The following is a 22498-nucleotide window of genomic DNA, read 5'->3' on the forward strand; positions in this document are numbered from 1 at the left end:
TAGACTGTCACATGGCTGTGCTGGGAACAAGTAGGAATCGTATCGAGAATTTTCTCAAGATAGCTCAAAGTCCCTCCTTCTTTTCTAACTAGCCCCAGTGAGCAGGCCGCCACAAATTAGAAAATTCATAAGGTACAGTGGCGAAAGATTTAAGACAGAGTGAACATTGACCAAGTTTATTGTATTTTACTCAGATAGGTGGGCGTTGAACTATAAAGCGTTTCTGCCGAGACTGGCGCTTAACATAGGCGCATTCCACTGCAGCATTTTTTGTCATTACAACCTGCTAGTAGTAAAAAAAAAAGAAAACCCGTCAATCGCGTGATCGTGCTAACAACGTCGCGTCTAGCATAACGACGTAAAAAAATCCTGTCAAGCTTTGCGCAGAGCATTTTTACTGAAGCGCTGGCGCTAACGATCCCGAGCGCGAGAGCTCTACAGCCTCCCTTTTGAATAGGTGAATTCCACAGAGCGCTGCCTCTTTTCACCCACGAGACCGTATCAGATTCTGCTCTTTTTTTTGTTCGTGGTTCCTTTCAGGCAACCTGGTTACTGTAATTGCTGCGGCGTCCCGAATGATTTCGAGTTCCTTCATCACCAGCACAAACACCTGTGCTAACGACGAAAAAAAGAATTATTCTGCACTAGACTTGTCTCATTAGCGGAAATGGGGAGAACCCAAATTCGACCAGACCCAGCTACGCTGTCTCTATCACTCTACAGCCTTCGACAACAGTTGTTTAATTACTTCTTCTGAGGTATCAGCATTTAAGTTCAGCGGTTAAGATTGTTATAGATGCACTCCAACCTGCTTCTCTCTCTTTCTAAGTAGAAAGGAGAAATTTCGCGCAGTGTGCTAAAATTCCGCTTTCCTGTTTACATCTATGTTTTTTTTTTTTTTTTGTACCACTCTGTCGCTTGTTGCTGCGGTACATTCATTAGTGCCGAAACTGAAAAACCAGACTGAAACACCGTTTGAGTAAATGAGCAAACTATTGCGCCAATGTTTCTTTTTGTTTTTTTTGTACATTTCTTTTGGCAATTTTTTTTTGGAAAACTCTGCTCTGTGAAACAAAACGAATGCGCTTGCGCGGGGGAGTGTTGCGTGTATACATTCAGAAGAGCGAGCTAAACACTGGAGGTATCCCCAAGGGTAATCGAACCAGGACCACAAGATTTTGAGCGCAATGCTTAACGATTGCGCAAAAGGGGAAGCTTGTGAAGCTATATTTATTAAATGAAATAACATTGCAAACCGATGCCGCTGATTGTGCGAGTGGCGCCGGCAAGCCGCTGCGACCGTTGATCTCGCTGCATGAGTGCCCGTGCAGCCGAGGCACATTCGAGCTCGCGATTGTGTCCGGCATTGTGCAGGGATTACAACGCTTTCAACAGACGGCCCACTTTCAAAAGGGGGCCCTAGTACATAGTACTCGATGCAAATATCTGTAAGAGATTGAGGGAACTAACTGGGGTGTGGAAAGGGAGGATACATCTTGTACTTGTGTTTTCGTTTTTGACAAGTATGGAGTAATGGTGTTTAGAGGAATACTGAACCGAAATTTGGATTTCTCAAAGAAAGGCTGCAGAAGTGTTGAACGGGACGCTACCAACTCCAAAACATCACTCGTACATCGACATCTCAAACAGATGGCCGTACTTTTGGAAAAGAACGTGATCAAGCGAGTTCTTTGACGTAATTGTCCGCCGGGATAATTTGAGAATGAGGAGAAGCGGCCTCGCTTCTCTCCTCCTCGCTTCGGTTCATCAGCTTGACGGGACCTAGCGAGGAGGAGAGAGAATGGGAATCGTGACGTGCTTGTCTCGTCGGCCTCGTTGGCCGGGTTCAATCGCGCACTTCTTTTCCGAAATATACGGCGGTCCATTAGATATATCGCTGTATGAGTGATATTTTTTTGGTTTTGCAGCTTCCCGCCTCTCCGCCCGGCCTTGTTTAGTGAGCTCAAATTTCGGTTCAGTATTCCTTTAAGGACAAAAAGAGAAAAGCGGGAAAATACGAGACAATATAATTAAGCATGTAGAAAAATTCAAATATAGGGAGTGATTTCTTATATTCCTTCGCTCACTGAGCCATACCGGCTCAGTAAGCGAAGGAAATACCTAGAGGAACAGAAAGATAATATAATTAGAAAAGGGAAAATAAATTCAGCTATTACGAAACTCAAGACAGCATAATTATAATAAATATAAAGTTGTTAGGGATATATACGAAAAGGAGTGATGGTGCCAGAGCTTCCTTTTTGGCAATGAGGTAAAAGGTTGAATCAGGACGGTAAATTCGAGAAAACAGCGTGGGCAGATAGGTACTGAGAGCGTGTGGGAGCACACCAAAAATGTGTGCAGGGGATATAGGCTGGTCGTCATTTGGGCGCAGAGGAATAATTATTAATCTTCAATTTGTAGAACATTTAGATTAAATGGAAGATACGTGATAGTAACGGAAAGAATACAAGCAAATGTACATGAAGTATCGAAACACAAAACGAAAGAATTGAACCCGGAAGCTGACATTGAAATTCGTAAACACCAGTGATTGGGTTCAGCTGACTAGTTCAGTGGAGAAGAAAGTAAAACAAGGCGGACAAGAAAATATGGGAGGGAACAATACAAGAGAAATCAGTATTAGCAATATGCATTTCACAGAAGACAGGACATAAAAAAGGAACAGGTGTTTCACAATTCACGGGAAGCTCTTTACTGTTTGATGCAAGAAGGGGAAAATTATCGAAAAATACATTTAAGGCTAAGTTTGAAGATATATATGTACATATGGACCGTGTGCCACAGTGATTGCAAGACGTTATATTATGTAAGTTCGAGGTGCACGGGGTTCGTCCTGCCCTCTCTAAAGGGGTGATGAATTTTGTGGAATCCCTGGCCTTCGCTGATGTGAGCATACAAACAAGAAAACAAAGGATTATAATCATAAAAAGTACGTTAGGAGATCGGTAGAGAAGGCCTAGAGAAGCGTGATAATACACAATCGATATGGCGGATAATATACCGAAAAACGAAATTTGGCAAACCTTTTAAGGCAAGATGTAAATGATTCTAAGCTAGGGGAAGCGAGCAACCATCTTATACAAAGATTGTTAGAAATGCCATATATCCACTCATCTATTTTATGATAGAATACGTGTGCTTTCTGCAAGTGCTCTGGCCCTCTTCACAGTGCCTCGCAAAATGGTCGTCTTCAAAACCCCTCGCAAAAAACGGCGTTTGGCTAGGGAAATAAATGGAAGGTGGGCTGGCGCTGCTAAAAAAAAGGAAACGGGTTTGTCGCCATTAAATTAGATGCATATTGCCGCGCGCGCAGCTGGCCAAATAGGCAGCGCGCGCGTGGCCTAACGGTTATCGCGCGTGCTTTCCACGCTGAAAGCCAGGGTTCGATTCCTGGCCGCGGAGGCGCATTTTTGTTGACTCTGTAAAGTAATGTTCTGGTAAATTCGAGAACCATGTTGCTTGTTCGAGGTCAGAATGTTCTACGCACCGAACCTTCTACGCCGAACGATCCAGAAACCCACGAGGGTACATAAGGGATTCCGCAAGGCGAACGGAGTCAGTTTCGCCCCAGCGTTCGACTGTGCTGCTACGCCGACTTCGACGCCCGCGACGCTCTGTTATTATCTTTGTACCCCTTTTAGTTTTGGCACAAGTTCGCCACATTAAACGTTTATTTCTTTCTGTTTATTTATTGTTCTTTTGGTTACCACCCGTGACAATATGACTTTTATATAAAAAAAAACGTCAAGGTACTATCGCATTTTGGCGTAGCTTGCAGCGAAGCACGGCAGAAACAGCTTAATTTATTTTTCTAATGACTTACGACACGTCTGCAGTACCTGCGGAAGGGGGGAGTTATATCTTCGTCTTTCATATACCAATTCGAATCCGGGTTGTGAATTTGCATTAGCCCTACCATTGCAGTGTATTACAAAGGTCATTTGAGAGATTATTTTAAGATATTTCCAGAAGAAAAACTAGAAAGATGCTTAACTATATGCAGTTAGGGCAACCAACATTGTTTTACTTTCTTTCGAGTTCAAATATACCTAGTTTTCTTGGGTGGCGTTATCACATTCACTTTACATGAAACTAAACTTACCATCGAATGATAAATAGATACAAAGTTAAGTCAATTTTTGTTTTAATATGACGGAGGCGTCAGATTATCAAGCGAACTCATAAGCTTTCTCCAAGCTCTATACTACAAATTTGAAACATGAAGCATAATATTAGTGCTGCAGCTCAACACTTCTGCCAAAAACATAGCACAAAGAAGTACCAATTGAAGTTTAGGACTTACCGTCTCTTTAGTTCGTAGTTCTCTTCGCTATTGAAACAAATACGATTTATATTTGCTCACACCTCTAAAAAGTTTGCTTTTTTTGTAGAATTTATGATTTAGTATTTTATTGTTACATTTGATCCTCAAAATAACTGTAGAAATACGAGTAACAAACTTACGACTGAAGTAATCCTGAGACTGACGAGCGAAAATACCTCTAAGCTATGCCTCGTTGCTTCATTAGCGCACGCAAAAGGCCCGTTTTCGTCCGTCTTCTCGCTATTTTTTTTTTATTTCACAATGCAGAGACAACTAGCCCATCTTTCAACGGTATCGTATGCCAACTGATTATGCTATTATAGTTTACAAACGATCCAGAATTGCATAGCTATGTTCATATATGAAACATGGAATAATCTTTAAAAATTCACATTGCTCGCGAAAACTTTCTTTTAAAGAACTATGTTATGTTATTAAAAATATTTAAGAGTTTTAATCGTCCGGACTTTGTTATTCTCCCAGTTCTCAATATCTCCATCTTTTGAGTTTGAAAATGATCACTAAATATTCGTTATTGTAAATAAATAATTTAGTCAAAAAGGTGATAAATAAACCATTCGAGCCTCTAGAACGTGACATACGCTTGCCGACCAAGGACAAGTATAAAAAAGCGCCTCACCTGTCAAAAGCTTGCTCCCTTGTCACTGGTTTAAGATGCAATCAGTTCAACTACGTGTTCATGACAGTTTTCTATACTTAATAGTTTTGTTTGTTTGCATGTTTGATTTTACATTTTTACAGCGAGGCATCTTTTGTGCTTGTATCAGTCTTGTTATTCAAGATAATCACGTTTCGTCTTGCGAACATCCTATTGGCAACAAGATGTTTTGGTGGCGACACCTCTCGGGCGCCCTCCTGTGACGTAGCTGGTACGACGCGAGCAGACAACACGTTATGTAAAAGCACGGAGTGGCTATGTTAGTTCGCACCGATGCCGATTAAAAACAAATTATTTATTTAAAAAAAACGTGTATCGCATTTGTGTAAATGATCTTTCTAACGAAATACAGCACCTTTAAGGTTTGTTTTTTTTATATTAAAATTACTTTAAAATGTTCAAAAGCAAGCCTGGAGACTACAGCTTGTGCGGTGTGCGTCAGGGCTATTCACAACCTCTCCGATTCTCGTTTTTTTCGGATCTGTCGAAGCTACTGTAGAAAAAAAAAATATTTTACATTCACCAGAGTAAATGACGTGATGTCTTCTTAGCTGTGCACGCGTGCACAGTTTTGTTGCAAAGCACCGCACACTTGTTTTAGCTACAGTGAGCTTGCCAATACCGACGTTTCTATCCAAGCGTGACTAGACGGTTGCTGACGAGCAAATGCTCGTCAGCATCTGACGCTTAGCTCCTCCCTCATCGAATACGTGGCAAAGAAGTTTATCACAGCACGACTTCTGTTCGAAAACAAAGCAGACATTTTCATAAAATCTTAAATTGTCGTACATGGATCGGAAAATTCAGGCAATGGATTAATTTATACCATCCACTTTTTAGTAAGAAATATTTCTAAATTAGAAATCGCTCGCTGAGTAGCGGGTCACGTATTATGCGCTTTTGGGTTCAGAAAATTAAACAAACGGTTGTAATTCATAGCGATTCGTGTATACCTTTGCTTTTTCTTTTTTTTTCTTCTTTTTGGGGGGGACGCTGAAGCGTCCCCGACTTCCTAGATTTAAGACTTTGATCACGAGGGGTCTAGCATGTTTCGCGTCGACCGGGTGAATATCCAGGGATTTAATTGATACCGCTCCAGAACAGAAGCCACCCACCGCTTCTTCCTTCCAGTTAGCATGACTGCGGCATAGTCGCAGAACCCAGCTGTTTTTTTTTAATTATTATTATTATTCTGATATGTGTAGTCATTTGTGCTTTTTTATTTAAGCTTGAAGCGTCGTGTGGTAATGCGAATAAAGTCAGGGACTTAAAATAGCAGATCGAGGATTCGTGAGTCAGATAGGGTCCGGCGATCGTCGCCGGAATCTCCTCCGAGTGGGCTCGGTAATCCTCGGAGCAGTTAGTTGTCACGAGGACCGAACAAGTTCGGCCCATCTACACATTTACACACCTGATTATGTTTACCATATAGTGTTTAAAGCCAATAAATGAAGAAGCCTGGCGTGCTACCCCAGCTAATCCTGCCAAATTCAGTGACTCTCGGATAGGCACATTCATGGGTTGGAAACTCTTGTGCACACCCGAAACGTTTGATTTTTGCTGCAAACATATAAGTAAGTGAGAAAGGTATATCTCATTTATGTGCTTGCATTTCGCGGAAATCGACGCGCATTGATTAAGAAACCTAACATATTTTCTTCTGCTGGGATTCCTTTAGCTAAAGGAATACGAGAAGAAAATATGTTACGTTTCTTAATCAACGTTGCAAGGTTTTTTCATCTTAATCAATGTTGTTAAGTTTTTCAATCAACGTTGCAAGCGAATACAAGGCATACAGTATTCATTCTAGAATTACGGCGCTTTCCACGTTGGTATTACGTTGTCCTTTTTAAGCCCATATTTCTTAATGGATCTTTTTCAGTAAGGCTTTGCGCATGCGTACACCTTCTCCCCTGATCTTATTTACGGCTGTCGGCATTTTCAGAGGGCACGAGCAACATTGTAAGCACCTATCGTTTCCATATTGTTTGTATTTTTTGACGATTCTTTCTTGAGTTTCGGAAGTTTGGGGGAGAACAAAATGATAAAAACCGATACAACGGCTAAATGCCATAGTTTTCCGAAGAACGGAGACATGTTGGGCTGCACTTCGTTGTAGTTCACAGACAACTCCCTATACGACGCTTTTCAGTGGAAAAAGTCCATGTTTTACGGGACCTACTAATGGCTAAAAATTAGGCTCAAGAATAATAGTAGCCGAGAATAAAGTAATCGATTGTCACATATTCTATATCATGGCTAGGGATTCCTAGCATCCGGCAGGCATGGCACGAGCCCAGATCAAGACAGTATTTGGAAGTTCACGTTAGAGCGCATGCATTGTAGAAAAGAAAGTGCATCTCCATTATAAAATATTATACAATTTGTCGATGCCCATTAAATGAGCAACTCATCTTACTCGTGCCTGTCTAGCGGTCTTCCCTACTGATATATCTTTTGAACACATGGAAAACCGCCAAACAAACAAAAACTTAAACAAACAAACGCACACACACACGCGCACTCGCACAAGTGCACGTATGCGCCCGCAAACATATCAACACACACACACGCGCGTGGCTACACACGTACGCAAACACAAAAACACGCGGGAGCCCACATACACACCCGTGTACACGCGCACACAGACGAACTAACAAACACCCACGCACTGACATGCTCACGTACACGCGGATGCACGCACACACACACAATCACACACTCACGCGCGTACACAAAAATATGCACACGGCCTCGCATGTGTACAGACGCACACAAGCAAACACTATAGGGTTCGAAGCTTTTACGTGGTGACAACTAGCAACAGTCAGCTGAGCTGGCCTGTCGACGGTTGGAAAAGTTGGCAGTGGAGCTGACCTTCGCTCAAAAACAAGACAAAAACTCAGAGTCATATATAGTGAACCCACTCGTACACGAAAAAAAAGAGGAAAAAAATCCCGGCGAAAACGAACCCTCTTTTCCAAAGAAAAGGAGCCGGGAGTGGTGTTAAATGAGAGGGAAGACAGCGGCAGCGAGACCCTGAATTGCTGCTTTTGAGATTTCTATATATCTATTTTTGTCTCTCCGCGAGCGGTTCTCTCAGCCGTCACAAGGTGACGCTCCCTGTTCATGCCCGGCTGCACATTCTGCTGGGGGTGCCAGCAGAGGCGGAGTGATTAAATATGGCGTCGCTCGCTTTTTGTCCGTGCCCAAAGAGGTCTATCAGCGAGCGGTAAAAGGTTTCCAAAAGCAAAGTCCTGGTCATGTTCTGCAACATTTGCCCCCGCTTAATGCATGGTACTCTGGAACTAGAGCGTTTTAGAAAGAAATAAAAAGAAAGCATGGCGGCGTTCAGTGCTTTGGCGAAAATAAAGGCACAAAAAGAAACCTCGAAGAGAAAGTATATTTTGGAGCGCACAAGGTTAAAATAACACTACAAAAAAAAATTAACACAGATGCATATGAGGTTTGTATTGTTTGGCATAAACGCGCTCGCAACCAGGCAGCTGACACATTAAAGTTTTATCTTTCTTCCTATTGAACAGGAAGGCAACGCATTAGTCAGTCTGGCAGGCTGCAGACTTTCCTTTATTATGACGACTGAGGCGACGTACGTACAGTTCCTACCATTCCGCAGTCACTTTTGATGGGTACGTTTCTCGGCGTACATCTTAGCATGACATCCCTATTTTTTCCAGAAGGACCCAACTGCCGCTTAATATTTTTCACTGATTTTTAAGCCGTCATGGTTAATTTATATTTATCTTCGTTTCGACACCTTTATTCTCTATAGCTTTTCTAATTGTTATTTTGTGTGCTTGGCGTATTTGTGTTTGCTTGAAAATGTGCAAGTACAAGTTGCGACAGTTACGAAAAAAAAAGGACTGAACAGCGCGGCCACATGTTTTATATATATACTTTTTCACAGATTGAAGGTTATTATCAAAATCATTAACAAAGTGAAATCAGTTCATGCGATATTGCAGTGATCAACGCTTACTCGCATGCGCAAAAGACGATGACTCGTCAGTATTTTATTCACTGAAATGATGTTGCACAGCGTGCAGTGCGCCGCAAACTTAACGCCGCCATAAGATGGTTCGTTTTGGCAAATTTTGTGTCATTTCTGCGTTTACCCGTCGAAGAACGTGGTACATTTTGACCTTCCGATCACAACCCAGCGACGGCAAGTCAGCTTCAAGTAACCGGAAATAGATCAATATTTGGGTCAGCGAGTGGCGGCGTTACGTTTGAGGAGCTCATTGTACGTGTGCGTGTAGTGTCAAGCACGTTAAAAATACTTCGCTGCGAGAATCACGGTCAAAATACCACTACCGCAGAAAAATGCACCCTGAGCGAGGAAGGATAATAGGATGCAAGAAATAAAGGATACGAATCCTCTTGTTTATAAGATCGCACGAATCTCGTGTTTGTTCTCAACAGTATGACCACCCAGAAAATTTACATCAGGATAATTTGTGTATGGTATACGCAGAAGGAGAGGGATACTTTGTCTTTATTTTGTTTATTTGTCTTTTCAGTGCGTCTCAAGCTATATCATCAACGCAATCTTGGTACATCATACGTCACAGATGGGCTAGGACGCAAATTGGGAAGTCGTTGTTCGCATAAGAAAGTATCTGTAATTACCCCGATATACATATATTTTTGTTGTATGAGATTCTCGCATTAGCTTCGAGGTCATTATACAACTCGAGTAAGAGATACGTTTAAAAGAAAGAGAGAGAAATCGTATACAAATAATTAGTCAAACCCCAACTTCCTCGACAACTGTGGAATATTTGCTCATTAAGCCATGGAATATTAGGTACCAGGTATTAACAAACGAAAACCTTCAGTTAAATTCTACACCACTCCAAATTTAATAAAACTCGCTGACTTGTTAAAAACTAGAAAATAACAACCTAGTGGGTCGTTAGCTGGTTGAGGTACACAAATAACGCCTTCAAAGATTAAATGTTGGATTAATATAATTATTTTATATGAAATACTATTATTAAAGGAGAAAGGCCCTCAACCTCAGACTATGATAAACTGATCCCAGCGACTCCCTTTTCGGCAGGATTAGGCAGAGCTACAATACTTTGGTGTAATTTTATAGCATTTTATTTTCCTGAAAGTTAAGGTTCCAGGGTGGGCTTACCAAGAAATACATACATGAGGGAATGACGGTTGTTCTAAATTTTATACCCAAAACAATGTTGTCGTGTTTCCGAAAGCCTGTTCTTTCTTGGTTTCTTTGGAACACTGAAAATGGAGGTGCAATTTTGAAGGAGATATTTTCATATTTTATTTAATCGAGATCGGGCGCCATCTCACATGCAGAGTAAAAATATTAGGCACTACAGGATGAGCCTAAGAAATCGATGGCTTTTTGAAGGGACCGCAAAATTCTGTTTCTGAAGATATCGAGCTAAGATTGAACACAGTGGTGGCCGAAGAACGTGCATTATGGGCATGAAAGATTTGCTGAGCAAACGCGCCCGAGTAAAAAGCTCGAAATTAAGAACGAATTGAAGTATCTACCTGCGGCGACCGTCTTCTAATAAAAGGCGTTTGATTGGCGCCACAGCAGACAGATGGCGGCACGTAAGATGGCAAGTGGCAGAAAGCCTCTATTACAGAGAGTTTCCAACTACTCGATCGAGGTCACGTGGTTTGCTAGCTGCAGTTTCCTTACGAGCCCCGAGGAGGTGACGAACACATTGGCAGTCTGCAAACGTCCCAGCCTTTCCGCCCGCTTTTCTCCTTGCCCCCCACAATGCAGCGCATGCGCACTTGCGACCAATCTGAGCAGTAGGCAACGTTACTAGAACATTCAGTTGGGAAACTCACCTTCGAAACCTGGGCAGCTGGTGTACACCGAGGCCAAGCTGAATACGACAACTGCGCCGCTCTTTATCATATGTCTTTACTGTGGTCATTTTGAGCTTTTAGAAAGCATGTTCTTGCGTAAAAACCAACGGAAAAAACTCTTTTTGTAGTAATGTTTATTCGAGTTTAGTACAAAATGAAAGGCGCGTGATGTTTTCTCAAATATTTAGTTTGCAAGGTTTTGCGGCACAATTAATATTGTTTCTTATGAAACCATGCCTCAGCGGTGATTTCAGGTAGCGCGTCCCGAACTAGGCGCACCCTAACTTCGGTAGTATTTCGCAGGACGTCCGCTTGGGAGGCGGGGGTGGCACCCCTGAAACCCTTTTCACCATATCTGTTCCGGCGCCAAAATGGCTAATCGAAGCAAAAAAAAAGAAAGCCATGTTCAGTTTCTCGAGTGGCCACTCCGGAAGAAATGGCGGCGTTGCGGTCGCCATCAGGTCGGTTCTCGAGTACGTGACGGTGCCACTTTTTCAGAAGAGTTTCTATGGCACTTTCGCAACTGAGTGGTTCCAGCAACCTTGGCAGGAGGCCTCCGCCATTAAAGGGTCTCTGAAACGACTTTGAAATCGATTTTCATCCACCGGATGTCGTAAAGTGTGTAAAATAATACCAAAACACGAAAATAGAGAGCCAAATGTATTGTTCTGAATGGAACTTCTAAAAGAAAAGCGGACTCTTGTATACCTCCTTCCTTCAAAGGGTATCTGCCTTCTCACTGCGATGCGCCCGCGGTGCCAAGGAACATTAGCCAAATTCACGTCGCCTATTGGATAAGAAACTACCCGACCAGCACCGCGATCATAAACAATAAATATCTGGCGAATGGTTCTTCGAAGTTTTGTTAAAGAATATTCTGATCGACAGTGTGTTAAATAATTAGCAATGTGACGGAAGTTGCCGAATTTTATAATACTCGGAGCTATGCGCCATCTTTCGTGTGGTAAACGAAACAAGAGATAGATAAGACTGCGCCTGCACTGTTTCGCGGTTCGTGCTCTCTGCTGAAAAACATGGCGTTGGCGGTGATGGTTGACGTGGTCGGCGTGGTCGGCGTGGTGGAAGCTCATCGCTTCGTGTAGAGCGCTATTCTTGACTGAATTCTCGTATCTTCGCGAATTTCGTGCAAGTAATCCTTACGGTGCGCTTAGCTCCCAATGATCGAGTGAAGGTATATCTCTGGCGCGGGGAATGCCAGAGGACGAGAGAGATGTTCGCCGACTTTTTCGGGAGGAGTTTCGGCGGCCACCTCCGGGCTCCGCTACCATTCTACGCTGTATGAGGCGCATGAACAAGGAGGGAAACATCTAAGACAAGCCACCGACAAAAGTGGTGTCATCACCTAACCTGACGCAGAAATATGTGGTACCGGTGCCTTCATATCCGACCCCTGCCAGTTGACGAGGAGAGCACAGCTGACATCCGTCGACTGTTTTTCCAATCAGACACCATTGGTTAGCACATGACCGCTTTTGGTAGAGACTTCAAGTTTTTGATTTCCAGCTTTTTATCTCAGGTGAGTTTTGTGGAGTGAAACTTTTATACCCTCAGTGCACTTTTGTGGGCCTCCTCAGTGCAAATGTTTACCATGATACATTTGGAAACCGACTTATGCCTTCTCTTGAAACAGCCATCGACCCCTTCGACTCACTCTGTATAATGGAACTGTTCAAGAGGATTTGTTTGCTAGATAACTCAGACAAAAAAAAACGCGTTTTAAAAGACATATTTAGTTGTGTACGCATCATTTCCACGTAGCTTGGTGTTTCTTTGTAGATGGATTATGTCTGCATCTGCATAGGCATCTGTAAAGCTTCTCCCTTGTTTGTCTTAGAGAGGGAGCCGCAAAAAAAAAAAATTCTCAACTCAGGTTAAGGGAACATGGAAAAGTACATTCCTAATAAGCAGCTTTCACACCTCTTCCAATGCCCGAATACAACAAGGAAAACAAATGAATTACTACATAACTTTTACGTCTCGTAGCTACAGCATACGATCACTTAGCTGGGTGACAAAAATGAAAATCCCGAAGGCGTTTTTGTTTGTGTCCTTTTAGGCCAAAGCGTGCTTTTCACATTTGTCGCGTTTTATAACTCCTCGCGCTCAACTCAGACAACATAGGGTTTACATAAAAAAGGGGGCACTCGAAACCCAAGTGTGTGTGTGCATTTTATGCTGTCGTACCTCGCGCAAACTAAGCAATGAAAAGAAAAATCCACCAAGAAGTGTAAAAATGCATTTCATGCTTCTTTCCGAAACATCGTATTTCGCCGTGCGCAGTCAGAAACCGGGCCATCTCGTCACGCCCGCTCGTAAAAACAGGGAACGTTGAAGCCTTCTTGAACGGGAACACCCAACAGCGGGATTTGGGGCAAGGAAAACGGGACCGAGTTTCTTCGCTGGAATGAAAACGAAAAACCTCGCTCTGCTACCGCGACGACCAAAAAGGCCTGTAGCGGAACGACAACAAGCAAGAACCGAGACTGGCTTTGAAGGGGATTCTCGCGAAACTTGGAGGATAAAAGGGAAAGGAAGGGCAGAAAACTCCTGAAAAAGATGGACGCTTTCTTCTACCCTTCCGTCCCTCACAAAATCCAGGGGAAAAAAGGAGAGATCAGTCCGGGAACGCCTTCCTCCCGCACTTCCCAGCTCTTCCGACATCGTGCAGTCCTTCCCCACATCCGGAGAACGTCGGACTAAAGAAGGAATGTTCCGTATGCGGACCCTCTTTTCGTGTCCGCTCCGAGTTTTGTCGGGCTAGCCTAGTGTTGTTGGGATCTGCTACAACCCTCACCTCTGCTTCCTCCGCGCCCCTCCTTAGGATTGCTCCAAGCAGCCAGCTCGCGTTCCCGCCGGTGACAGGAAGGCGTTACCAGGAAACTGGACAAGATTGAATGACTCCGCGGCACGGCTTCTTGCCGTTCCTGCGTCGCCCGTTGGAATTGTTGTTGTTGGTGGTGCTCTTGACGCTGTGTACCATTCGGAGGCAAATATAGGAAGAGCAATGGCACGCGCTCTCTGCTGCTAGCATGGGCGCCACGCGAGGAGGCTGGCTTAAGCGCGATCTGTCTTGCGCACTCGCGGACCGATATTTGCCGGCAGGGTCGTCGTTCAGTGTCGCACGCACAGCGTGTGCTCCTCTGTCCGCATCACCGAGTCTCGGTTCGATCCCAGAACCGTGTTGCTACTGAGAGCTCTTACAAAGAACTAAAGTAGCCGACATGTTGTTTTTTTCTTCTTTTCTTTCTTCTGCGTATATGCTCAATTGGTTATTTAGATCTATTCAATTTGCTTCGCAATTCATTTTTAATAACATAAAAAAGTAAATTATAAAACATGTTCAGCATGTTTTAAGAAAAGCATCACCGGGCATCGTCCAAGCGGAGAACAGTATTGTAGTCATTATTTGGCTTACACCAAACGATTGCATAGAAATTTAAAAGCCAGGTCTCAAGTACATATTTTCAAAAAGCATGCCGGTTTTATTTTAATTTATTTTTAAAGATTTAGTGCGCCGCGGTTTGCTGCCTTCGACATCTTGAAATTTATAGCGAGGTTGAAATATATTTTTTTGCTGATCCTACATGAATACACTCCATGAACACCCACTTTACGCGATTCAAACGAGTTCTGACATTATTGCACAACCTGGTAAGTAACCTGGAACCGGTTATATTTATTCAGACTACCGAATGCTCTGCCCTGAAATACGGAGCGTCCGATTCATTGTATAACACGCTGTTGATATGAAGACGATACCTCTTCTGACGTTCATATTTCGTGGACTTAATACAAACAAAAGAGCATAGCGCACGCATCAAAAAATTTTAAAACCACCGATGTATTACTTCTGATAGCGCCTACGCAGCTACTCGTGGCAACAAAATTTGAGTTTCAAAGCAAGAACATTCGGTGAATAGGAAATTTTTTTTTTTCTGTTTTCACTGGCAGTTGCACTGGGTGCGCTAGTGTAACAAGTTAGGTATGAGTTTTAATGTGTAAAGCGTAGGTTTTCCCTCATAAACCTCATTCATGTTTTGCTTAGTTTAACAAACGCAAAATGAAACTCATTGTCATTCCAAAATGTTTTTAGTACATTAATATTATTGATATGCGAGGGCTACGCGAACCTATAAACTGTGAATGTGCGCCGACTTCGGCAAGCTGACTCCGGGCGCGTGAGCAGGACCCAGCTCGCGCATCCTGACGGCGGGGCTCCTGAGACGAATGAGCTCAGGGTTGGATCGGACATTCTGCCGAACGGCCGATTCTCTTTGAACCTTTTTGGATGAGGCTTGAGATACCTTATAAACCTCCTCAGAACTTGGTGGAGGTACGGCGTAACGATCCCCGTATCATATTTGAAGCTTCTGACATTAAAATATTGAGGCATATTAAAAAAAAAAAAACTAAATAGTTTTTTAAATATATTTTATCACTGTGCTGCCTAGTTCTTTTACACAAAACTTGAAGTTCTTTCTTTTAAACTGCTTCTTTCTTTCTTTTTTTTTATTAGGACCGAGTATACTCATTTCTATGTTCACCCTGCATTATGGCATATATATTTAATGCGAATATTTCATAAATAAATATAATTTTGAGAGGTATGGTGCCTAATGATCCATCTCGTGTAGATTTTTTCTTTTTTTTTGCTTTTTTGTTTTGTTTTTCTTTTGGCGCAATCGATATCCCCAGTGAACTAAAAACCGTGCAGGAACAAACGGACGGCTCATTATGCAGTTTCATGCAAATTCCTTAAGTCTGAAAAAAGCTGGGACGTAATTGTCCCTAAACTGACATGCACACCTCATCGTATTTTTCACCGGCGTATATTAAAATTTAATAAGGGCAGCGTGACCACGCAATTCGAATTATGCAGCTTTTCTGCCTTGACGAAAGGCAAAACTACACAGTTAAGTATCTTCTTTTCTTTTTTCTTAGGGCTCCTGTTTTGCCTTCACGTAATATAAGCAAACAAAAAATGCAAACGTTAAGGGAGCATGTCGGAGTTTGGATAATGAGGATTTGATGCGACGAAGCGATGCAGTCAGGCGCTTTCACGGGGCAGCGAACAAGGAACGTTGAAAAATTCAAGTACTTCCTCAATTAATTACACGCCCCATGTATGCTATCCCGTTGAACTCATGTAATGCGCTCCAGAGGCCTTTCCGTAAACGTGAATAAAAAGATATATCACACAGTGTATGCGTTCAACTGCTACATAGACTGCGTGTATGCTGCAGTAGAAGCGCATCAGGGTACGCCTCACCGGTAGACACTAACAGACCGAGAACTGGAGGGCATTTCCTTGGTTTCCCGGCCTCAGTACGCGCTCGTTGCCTTGCTCTGTGCTTTGACTGATCGTGCTCACTCAAAGGGAACGAGACGCGGAACCGTTATCTGAGGAAGGGAGCTTTCGCTGGAGGACCTGAAAGACCACGCTATCGTGAATGACCTACTTTCTGGAGCACCCCGTGGAATAAAACAAAAAAATTAAGGAGTACATTTTTCTAACAAAAAGTTTGGGCGCAAACAAGCTGGTGGAGATTTAACATTTTGGACAAAACCCCGAGACTGGGGGTTTTGTTCAGCTGTGTTTGAGACTTTGTGTTGTGTTCTCCTTCCCCCCCCAGTCTCGGGGTTTTGTCCAAAACATGTTTCTTTTGTTGGTTTGCGTTCGATTGAAATTCCAGTCCTCGGGAACATTCCTATCATTGGCGAAGAAAAACAGAAATTGATAATTTTGCTAATGCAGCCTATATAATACAATGAAAAGAAACGTGTAGAGCCGTGGAATAAAAATTATAGGCATTCAAAAGTTTTAATTTCTGCGTATTGATATTAATTCCAAAGCATTAACTGCCCCACAGAGCGAAGCCGGCGTTGTCTGTAGCAGCGAAAACGGCATCTAAATTCCCACTGGCCGAACGATACGGCACCTAAATTCCCATTGGTTGGGACGCGACATGTGGCTCCATAGCAGCGGCGTCATCGCTGCTAAGGACCCAGACGAACTGCTGCCGGTGCAGCGGGAAAGGGAGGGGGGGGGGGGACATAGGTATTCGCTGGCCTGACGTTAGGCCTAATGTTAGGCCTATCGGTCGATTTAAAGGTCTTACGTCGTCAACCGGTACGCGCAGCTGTTTGACGTGAGGGAGGGGCGCGGGTATGCTCTGGCCTGACCGACGTTACTCGATCAACTCAGTTAGCAAACTCCCACGGTGAGCGCCCTTCTCGAACCCCTCAGCCGGGATAACGCTGTCCGAAGCGCCAACCTTCTTTCTCGCTGCGGCGCGTCTTGCAACAGCAGTTCAAAACATTGCCGCAGAGGGCAAAAGGATGTTTCAAACAGCATTTCTGAATCTAGTGGTTATAAGCGGAAACTGACGTGTGTCAGCGCGTGCCTTGGAATGGATCACGCTCTCCTCAGGAGTTTGCCAACTGAGTTGATAGAGTGACGTTGGGCCTGACGTTAGGCCTAACGTTACGCTTTGAGTAAGGTTACTAGAGACCTTAGTTGGGAAACTTACCGTTGAAACCTGAGCCGCTGGCGTCCACCGAGACCGAGGTAAATACGACAACAGCGCCACTCTTTATCATGTGTCTTTACTGTGGTCACCTTGAGCTTTTAAAAAGCATGTTTTTGCATAAAGACCACTAATAAAAACTCTTTTTGTAGTAACTTTTATTGGAGTTTACTTCAAAATGAGGAGCGCGTATGTTTTCTAAAATCTGTAGTTTTTGCTAAGTTTTGCATCACAATTAATATTGGTTTTATACAACCATGCCTCAGCGGTGATATCGTGTAGCACGTCCCGACCCAGATGCATCTTAACTTCGGTAGCAATTTGTGGCGCGTCTGCCTTGGGGGCGGGGGTTAAACCCCTGAAACTTTCCACCGTATCGGTTTCGGCGTAAAAATGGCCGATTGAAGCCAAAATGGAAGGCACGTGCAGTTCCTCGAATGACCGTTGCGAGAGAAATGGTGGCGTCATGATCACCATTAGCTCGGTTCTCATGTACGAATTGGTGCCACTCTTTCAGAGCAGTTTCTATGGCACTTTCCCAACTGAGCGATTCTAGTAACATTGGCTCTGAGGTCTCACGTCGTCAACCGTACCTGCAACAAGGACGATGATGATGATAAGAGGACACACGATTTCAGCAAGCGCCGCGCCGAGCTACGCACCCCCGGCGCCGCGCCAAGCTTTGCGCTCCTGCCGCTGCCTCACCCAGCGGCGCAGCAGTCACCAGCCAGGCAGGCTGGTCTGCGCGGCGCACCGCCGCACTCTGCCGGCGCTGCGGCTGCTTGTGCTCCATTCGGCACCGGGGAGCATGGCAGCGGCTGAAGCATCCATATCGTCATCAGCGGCCGCAACCCCGGCAGTAGTGAAACGTGGCCCTCCACGCCGGTACACCGCAGACGAACAAATGGAGCTTCAGAACGAGGCAGAACGAGCGAAAAGGCAGGAAACGAAATCCGCGATCGTTGTCAAGTCTCCAAATAAATGGCGGACGCATACGCGCTAGGAGACAAAACATACACTCTCAAGAAAAAAGGGTGTCAAAAGGTGTATTCTTACACCCTTTGTCCCATATAATACACCCCCAAACTTCAATTCGACATACAGCGCCCCACAGTCGAAGAGACGGCCCGAAATTTTTCGACGGGCTTGATAGCGTGTTGTACAACTTATTAAAATAGCAAATATAATCCGGGTTTTCTTGGCCCTACTGTAAAAACTCGGTATTTTCTTTATGTGGTCTTTGATACGTACTTTAGCTATTTAAAATGTACCACACGGCTATCAAGCCCCTCGTAAAATTTCGGGCCCTCTGTTCGACTGTAGGGCACTGTACGTCGAATTGAAATTCTGGGTGTATTATATGGGACAAAGGGTGTAAGAATACACCTTTCGATACGCTTTTTTCTTGAGAGTGTAATGCTTTCGCATTCACAAGTCATAAGAAGTGCTTAGGTGTCCTCGTAATTTTTTTCTTGACTGCCATCCTAAATATTCGTGGGGATCATTGCAATGTTTTCTGTTCTTGAGTTGAAATCTTTATTTTAGTGCATTTAGCTGAGAGGCGCCGAGAGCGTGATGTCCAAGAAAGATGGGGATGTTCATCTTGTCGTTGACTACAGGCGACGTGCGCGACCACAGGCGCCGCTGTGGTCGGAATTCGGGACTGGCCAAACACTCACTGTGATGCTTTTAAGCTTCATTAATTTTGCTCTCGTCGGAGGGTGTAAGAACACTGTTTGCAGACTTGTACCGTACGCATTACAAGTAATCAAATTACTTGTAATCGATTACTTTTTGGAGTAATTTTGTAATCAGTTGATTACTTTTACCAGGCAGTAATCACAAGAGTAATCTGATTACTTTTTGAAGTAATAAAATTACTTGTAACCGTTACAATTTGTCCACGGGACCCCCCCCCCCCCCCCCCCCCCCGGGCACATGCCTTTTTTTATGAAATGACAAAAATAAAATTTGCTTTTTTTTCGAAAAAAAAAAAGATTTTTGCGGAGCTGTAGGAAACGAGGTCAATCTCTTTCTATATACATTTCTGTGGAATGTCCGTTTTTTTTGTTGTTTTTTTTCGAGCTGGGACTGGGAGTGGGAAGCCCTAGGGAAGCCACAGTGTGTGACAAAGGCCATTCAGGATGAGTTTGAGGAAGCAAAATGTAGCTTTGTGAGTCCTTCGTTCAAACTAGCCCCATAAAGCACTCACACACAGAAATAAAAAAATAAAAAAAAATCCTGCTTAGTGTACCTACTCGCAGCCCGTAGGAGAACCAGAACCGAAGAATGCCTAAAGCGGATGCAAAATATAACAAAGGTAGTTGAAATATTTCCCCATTTCCCCTACGTGGTCTTTGTGACAAGCAATGTTTCGAGTTGAGAAGTGGTCGGGGCGATCTCTTCCGCTAATGAATACTACACACGACCCGTTTCAAATCCTGGAGCTGCTGCTCTTTTGTATAACATGCTAGCTCATCCACATGTGAATAATAAAATGAGCGACGCAGACTTTGAGCGACAACCCTTGCTCAAGCTTAACAAGATCTAGAACCCCCTCCGCTCCCCCCCCCCCCCCCCCCACACACACACACACACTGGCGAACGCCCAAATCATTAAACGTCTTCAAACGAATTCTATGCTTGTGTCCGCGTTGTGAAGGTGCAACGACCACAAAGAGGGAGCCAGTCTTCCTTTTTCAATACTTGTGCAAATGTGAAATATAGGTTGAAAGTAGTTCATTGTTATGAGCGCTAAAGATGTGTCTTCACACAATAAAGTAATCGGAAAAGTGACGATTACTTCTTTAAGTAATGTCCAATTACTTTTGCGGTCGAGTAATCAAGTAATCTAATCGAATACTTTTTAGCCAAGAGTAATAGTAATTGTAATCGATTACTTTTTTTTAGTAACGTGTACAAGACTGACTGTTTGATTGCTAACTTTGTCTCTGTTTGTCTAAGAATGCATCACTCCAAGCTTCCACCGTCCGTTCTACACACACCATCGAACTTGTTCTTTCCAACTGATGATAAGTGGTCAGAGTTACAACTCTTTACTTCTCGGCAAGACAAAGTATTTTCAAGACGTCACAAACCGAAACCATAAAAGGCTTCACAGAAATGTCTCGGCGCTAGCAGTTTTATGTTTAGTGTCGTAGCTGGGCAACAATGCGAAAACCTTTTTTTTTTCTACTGGATCGTTCTGGCACAGCGCCATATCATTATATTGTTTACTTTAACTTTTTCTTGTTTTTTTTTTCTGTTGACCTTTGCTTACTGTCGACCGATATTTCCATTCACCATCAACACGCCGACTGCAAGTACGGTCCAACTTTGATAACAAGCCGGCGACGGCCCCTAATGGGGCACGTTATGTAAGCTCTTTACGCAAGTCCCCCAGGCAACACAATACCCTAAACTGTAGATAGTGATCCCTCCTAGAAGGGGAAAAAGCAATTCCCAGCGAGGGCTCCGAGTCCGTCCGGGAGCACAAATAGGTCGCGATCCGACCTCGGCCGTAAATGGCGATCCAATGTACGACATTCTTCTTAGCGCGCCGACATGTCAAGTGATTGATTGGGACCTATTGGTTTCGACAGAACGAAGCGGAATTGCAACTGTGACTGCTCGCGAGCTAATATACTTGGAGCCACGTAATCGCCCAAGGCAAGTAAACGAATGGTGTTTGCAAGCCTCTTATGTACCATCGCTCTTGTATCGTGGGAATGTTACTTTGCGATGTCGCAACAATCAACGCGCGCAAATGTGTTATAGGGTACATTAAACTTGCGTAGTTCTAAAAAAAAGTTATTGGTTCGTGTCACAATCTCGGTCGCTGCATTTTTTTTCTTTCTTTGTTTCAATTCCATTTTTTTTTTTATTTCGGTCTCCGCAGATACATAATATCCTTAGTAGATATTTATTATTATACTCGTGCGTATTCTGAATCGTTAGGTTGTGTCTTCTTTCTTTAATATAAAAAGAACACCGTGAACGTATTGCACGGTCATTAGTTAATCGATGCTCTCCTTCGACGTGTTTTTTGTAGCTGTAAGAAAATAGTAAACTAGTGGCGCAATGTGGTGTTATTATAAGGAATTTTTCAAATAGCTACAGTGTTTATTGTAACTGTAGCTTGTTTTATCTTCAAAAGTATTCATGTCTACCTCTTTGTTTTATTTCAGGTTAACAAACTTTGGTTGCTTCAAAAGCTCAGATATATTTTTCATTGCATGATATTTTTGTTTTTCTGAATCGATATTCGCAATCAGTCTAACGAAAATTAAAGACGTGTACCAATGCGGCTCGTATACCACTCTCAGCATCACACATATGCTATCTATGTAAACCGCAGTTAGGAACCTTTGTCCTTCGCCATGCTTGCGGCCCACGAGATAACATTAAACATACTGCTATGACCATAGAGGCTTCGTTTTCTATTGTAAACAGAGTACATATGTTTTGACATCTCTGTTCACGGGTTTTTGTGACTGTTTGGACAGCTGCCTTAGTGATCACTCAACAATGGTGTCCTACTTAGGATGTAAATCATATCCTTATCTTTTATTCTACGGTGTACCCCGAAGGTCGAACCTTGGACCTTTAGTTTTTAATTTTTTTTTTATATATATAAATGAGCTTGCAATATGTGTCAGTAACTCAGAGATGCTACAGATTATTGACGACGCGAAAATTTATCGTAGAATCAGCACACCTGCTGACTGTGAGCTGTTGCAAAAACCATGTTGATGCGATTCGCCTGTGGTGTTGTAAAAACTCGCTGCTTTTAAAGCCCACCAATACTCAGCTAGTCTCTTTCTCCCGTAAGGCAAATTTTATTGTTCATCCCTATAAATTCTACGACTCAGGCATTTCATGATTTTCAGTTGTACGTGACCTTGATGTTTTTATTGACTCACGCCTCAATTTTAATTACCATGTTTCCAAAATTCTTAATAGTTCCTTACGCTTTCTCGGCGTAATTGCTCGCATTACCCGTAATTTCCGCAACTACACCTTCATATTGCACCTATTTCGGACGTT

The sequence above is a fragment of the Ixodes scapularis genome, unplaced genomic scaffold (assembly GCF_016920785.2).
Source record: "Ixodes scapularis isolate PalLabHiFi unplaced genomic scaffold, ASM1692078v2 PGA_scaffold0__279_contigs__length_252992795, whole genome shotgun sequence".
Classification (NCBI taxonomy): Eukaryota; Metazoa; Arthropoda; class Arachnida; order Ixodida; family Ixodidae; genus Ixodes; species Ixodes scapularis.